The sequence below is a fragment of the Augochlora pura genome, chromosome 10, assembly GCF_028453695.1.
Source record: "Augochlora pura isolate Apur16 chromosome 10, APUR_v2.2.1, whole genome shotgun sequence".
In the NCBI taxonomy this organism is placed as follows: domain Eukaryota; kingdom Metazoa; phylum Arthropoda; class Insecta; order Hymenoptera; family Halictidae; genus Augochlora; species Augochlora pura.
In genome coordinates this window covers 3,574,168-3,579,963 of record NC_135781.1, presented here as the reverse complement: position 1 = coordinate 3,579,963, position 5,796 = coordinate 3,574,168, and the positions used below count along the sequence as shown (strand labels likewise).

Below are 5,796 nucleotides of genomic sequence, written 5' to 3'. Positions count from 1 at the left end.
GTAAACCATATCGGCGGGATACCCGTCCAGTTCAAAACAATGTCCGCAGACTCGTCGGAATTCCAGAAATTTGCCAAAAAAAAGGAAAAAAAGGGAACAAGAACCACTGAAGTTGTACCAGCCCGCGCGGATATGGCTAATTGCAGAGAACGTTCGCCCCGCGAGAAAAAAACACTTGTTAACGTCGGAGAAAAATCATCGCTGGGTTTGCTCGGCCTTGGAATAGCGGCGAGGCTTTTGTTAGAGCTCGTTTCATTGACAAATCGTATCGCGACGGGCACGCGATTCCCTTCGAAAATAAAACCCTTCCGATTCGTTACATTGCCGGGGCAACAATGGCCGGGCGGCGCGGCCCGGGTAACACGCCGTGGAAGCAATCGTGTCAATTATGTTCAGCGGGCCGCTATTGAGAATCGATGGAAGCTTTACCTTTGTTTCTTCCGTCGGCCGAGTAATGAGTCGCGTGATCTTGATCAGTCCCGAATAAAAGAAAATCTCGGGGAGGCGCGCGCGCGTTAACGCGCTCTCCGCCGCGGCCGATCGTTTCACCGTCGGCGAACCGCGCGAGCGCGGGGTGGGGGGAGGGGAGGGGGGAGGGGGGAACTAGAGAGCCACCCCTGCGACGGTCCGCGCCGACCGTTTCTCGAGAGTTTTCGCGGCCGGACGCCTTCGCTCTGATCTGCCCGCGATTACGGAGGCGGCGCGCGTAATAAATATTTATCGGGCCGATTCGCAGAAGCTGTAAACGAGAACGATTCGACGACGTGGACGACGACGACAACGACGACGACGACGACGACGACGACGACGACGACGACGACGACGACGTTTAAACAACGGCGCGCGGATAATGCAGCGTCTAATAATTGCGCTCAGCGGAATTCGACGGCTTCGATTACGCCTGATTCACGGCTTCGTTGTGTGTTTTTTTTTATCCTCCCCCCCCCCCCCCCCCCCCCACCTCGTCGAAACCGCGGTGACTCACGTGCGGGCAATAAAGGAAGAACGTAATTAAATACGATCCTAAAAACTGCATCGCGACGGGACAATCATGCTCCATTATTTCCCGGTCTCGAACGATTGAGACGACGGCCGATCGTTGGTAACCGCCGAACGAAAAACTTGCTGCTATGTCACGGGGTGCGACGCGTTCCGCGACGTCGACGTTTATCGCTCGTTTTCCGCTTCTCTCTTTTTTTTTCATCCGCCAGCTATGATTAATCTGTGGATCTGTGCGCGACATGAAACGTTCCTTCGTCTATTGCTATAACCACGAGTCGGATAAGAATGATACCTTCTTGTAATAATTTTGACGGAGCGATAATGTCGTGACAATTTTCTTACATTTTTTTTGTATCTTCTGTGCTCTGTATTTAATTTGTACATTTTCACTATAAATGCGTAAAATCCATAGACTAGTCACAAGCAGGATTTCCACTTTAAATAAGTGGAATACAGAGCAGTGGAGATGCAAGAAAAATGTAAGAATATTTATATGAAATAGATTGAATATTTATATATAATATATTAAAATTATTCAAAGCAGTAAGAAATTGGAAACCTCGCGTCTACGCCTCGCAATCTATGCAGACAATTTTTATTTTCTACAAAGTCTAATGCATTTTATTTATAACAATAAACTGCAATCTCAACGCGCTGTACAGCACTCTTAATTTTAATAACGTCCACCCGATGGACACGCCACGTCGCCGTACGGCGCTCCCGACGCATGCGTCACCTGTCCCCACCTCTCGCGTAACTTATTTCCCTGCGAACACCAATTACGAGGATCCACTTCGACTCTTTCTCGCGGCGTTTCTCAAGAGAATTAGAATAGACATATTCGCCGCGATAGTACTACGGGCGACCTTCGAGCGAGCCAACCGGGAGGGAAAAGTGCGTGGGAGAAAGAAAGCTATGTATCCGCTGTCCGAGTCCGACAGGCGCCGTGCTCGATTATGTCTGTCACTGGGCTGTCAATCTTACGTCGCCCCGGTGCAGGCTTGCCCCAACAGGCAACAGAGCCAGCGAGGAAAAAAATCGGCGAAGTTAGCAACCTTGATGTTTCTCTTTCCGCGGAACACCTTTCGCGAACGCTATCGTTCTCGGTCGGATAACAGTGGTCGTTGCTAATTGCGGAGCCACTTTCCTGCCAGCTACGAAAAAGAGTTCTACTATATAATAACAACGGGTGAAACTTTTTCGAGTAGAGTATGCCGCATAGTCGGTTATCCTGCAACGAACGGAGGCTGCACAGCGCGAACAGTTTCTCTCATTAAATCGAAAGGCTGCAACGAACGAATATGCTGCAACGAACGCGGCGAAGTACGGCGCAAGTAGAACCGATGACTCCTCACGTTCCATTTCAATATACATTTATATATATATATTGTTATACATTAATGTGTATTATTTTATAATTAATAAAAAATTATATGTACGTATATATATTTATATTTTATAATCTGTTATTGTAATTAAATAGTAGATTATATTTATGTGATCTTATAATGTGATTTATGTGATTTAGGTGATTATAATTATAGATGTTATACTATAGCGTATATTTTTTGTACGTGCTCGTTTCTCTTTTACTTCGCATTGAATTTATTCTACTTGGTGTAAGACCATTAGATTTACTAATAATAACTATATAGCTGGTAATAAGATTTCGCAATATCTATGTCGGTGTATTTGGTGATATCTATATCCGTAATTTGACAATATCTATATCCGTATATTCGGTAATACGTACGTATACACGTATACACGTTTCTTATAAAACATCCTGCTCTACACGCTGTTAAAGTTTAAATCGAATCGCTTATTACGGCGAGGCGTTTTGAATCTTAATTAACGCGACTACTCCGGCTAGCTGATAAACGATTCAAATTCCAGGCAGTTTATTCGCGTGCATCGAGAAGATAATGATGTTTCCGAAGTGGTATTTTTAGAAATGTGTTTACGAAAGACACGAAAAGGCGAATGCTCGAATCACGATAGAACCCGTGTAGAAACGCGCTGAAACTATATTAATACTTCGACTGTCACGCGTCGATGATATACGAGCGACACAATTTTCTTTTATCAAACTCGAAACTCGGCGAACGTGTTAATAAGCCGATAAAGATTGAGCTGCATGTTTGATAAGAAAAAAAAAAGGAAAAAGAAAGGAAAAAACAAAAAGTCAACGGCGTTAATGATGGAACGTCGTTTTCTGTTGTTGTTTAGGGTGGTTTTCTTTTTAAGATTGTTTACTGAGGATAAACCTATTGTTTGACGATGAAAAGTAATTTCAAAATGGCCGTCTTCTGGTTTAACAGTGGTCTATCTTATCGACGCGATTTTTCAATAAATTTTCGATTATTCGTAGCTGTACTTCACGAACAGGTTGGTGGATATTTTTCTTTAATAATGCAATTGTTCTTGATCTGTTACAGTAACAACAGTCCTTAATAATTTTTTTTATAGAAAAATAGTTCAATCGCGACAATTCGCAGCTGTGCGATCGCCATATTTCCGAAATGTCTGGTCGCAAGATGACTCGTTTAGAATAATTTAAAGCGTCAAGTTAATGCAGAATAAAACGAATCGTCATCTTTTTTATTTATTTAAAAAAGTGTGATTAGCGTCTTAAATGCCCCGTAATAAGCAAAGTCCCCTTAATTGCTGTAATGGGCGCGATCATCGCTATTCCGACGTTACAAAATTAAATTGTTCCGACGTCGAGTACCTTCCGTCGGTTTAAAAATCGTTAAAAAAAAATCGCGGAACACGATCGGCGTATCCGAGCATTCGCGTCGAGAGACCGAAGGAAGCGTGAACCGCGTAGCCGGTGAAACGGAGAAAGATCTGCGGAGGCGAAGAGGGAACAAAAGTAAAAGCTGCTCGCGTGGCAACGGAGCGAAAGGTCGGCACTCGATCTCGGAGGCGTTGACGATAAATCCGAGACGTGTCGACGGTACGCCGTGGGGATCGTCACGGAGACCTCATCGATTTCTCGTTATCCGCTAAGAGTCACGGATACGTCGCGGAATCGAGCGACGAAATCCTTCCGTGCGACGAACGCGCGAGGAAACGCGGCGCGGCCGCGCGGCGCTGCTTAAAAGTGTGTATTTTTACCCTCGGCCGATTACCAGCAACGCGCGTACCGGTTCACCTTGAGGTTCAACCGCGACGAACGACGCCGTACGTCGGCGTTCTAAAGCGACGTCATCGAATTTTCGAGAACCGTCCCGGACATTCGCGTCCCGTCTCGATCTCGTCGTCGCCGTCGCCGTCGCCGCGGCCTCGACGGATATCTGTTTCACCGTCGATCCTGCGGATCCAGATCCTGCACGCGTCGGTTTCTTATGTCATTATCGGCCCGCGGGAAACGGCGCGTTGCATAAGCGCGACCAAATGCAAATCGACCGCGCGCACCGCGCGTTACGAAAGTGTGGCTCCGATCGGCACCGAGCCGATCTCGCGCGTCGGTCTCGCGCTCGCGAGCGATCGCACTTCTTTTATCGCGCAATTTATTGCTCGTTATTCCGGATCGGGAATCACCGGATCCGACCGTAACGATCATCGGTCTTAACCGACAAATAATTCCACGGGATTTAGCCGGCGATATTTGTCCCACGTGATATCGCCGATTACCGCCGTCGATCGGCCACGGCTACAAGATTGATTCCGACCGCAGCCGGAACTTCCAACAGCCGGTCTTTTCCTCGCGGTAAAAATATCGGTGCACACCGTTTCGTGATCTTGTATTGTAATTGCGCGATAGTTTGTCGCTGTTCGACTCGTGCTTCACACGCGGAATACGAGACATGTATCGTCCCAGGAGTTTATCATTGTTTTGCATTCGACGTGGACAATTTCGTTAGCTCGCAGAACCGTTTTTGTGTCGGCATTTTTCTATCGCAATACTTCTGACAGAATTTTCATGTCACATAACGCGCGATTCACTTACAGCCGGCACGCAAAGCGTTCAGCGATCAGTCAAAAATATGGCTGACACTAATTTTTGGCTGCTCCTCAACGTTCAACTTTATTTGCGACCTATTCGATTTTTACCCAGGAATATTCGAAATATGAACCTTTGCACTCGAAGGCTATTTTAATCCTTATCGGACGTCAAATATTCGGGTCTAATGTATAGTGTCACATGGGACACGACGTTAATTCGAAACATGTTTTACGATCTTTATTTCACAGGATTTATGGCGATTTATATAATACTTGCAATATTAACGTTCTTTTAAATATAGATGAACCCGATGTCATCAGAAATATTTTTGTAAAATGGCGTACCAATTTTTAATGACGCGAAGGAATTGTCGCTCGAGTGCGAAGGAATAAAAGAGTTGAAATGCCGTCCCCTATGGTCAATTTTTCCTGTCTCGACTTCGTTAATTGAATCACTTTGATTGGCGATTCTTCGCGTCGGTTTTCGACACTTCGCGCGTTTAATATATTATGTGCTCGGTTTTAGAAGATGGTCAAATATTAATGCGAGACACGTAGAGAGTACGTATAAACTCGTACGGAACACAAGATAAGAGGTGAGGCGACGACTGTGAGAAAACATTTTTGTTAACCGAACTGTATGAACGGTGAGAACAGCTTCGATTAACCGAACACGGAAGATTGAATAACCGAACACAGAGGCATCGATTAATTGAACACAGAGATCTCGATTCACCGAACAGAAAAGCATCGATTAATCGAACATAGAAACCACGATTAACCGAACATAAAAATCTCGATTAACCGAACATAAAAATCTCGATTAATTAAATATAGAAATCT

General features: G+C 45.2%; 1 protein-coding gene across 1 annotated transcript in view; it reads left to right on the top strand.

The window, feature by feature from the left end:
* Dnmt3 (DNA methyltransferase 3) overlaps positions 1-5,796 on the top strand; it is a 134,770-nt gene that overhangs the window by 37,658 nt on the left and 91,316 nt on the right. The window lies entirely within an intron of this gene.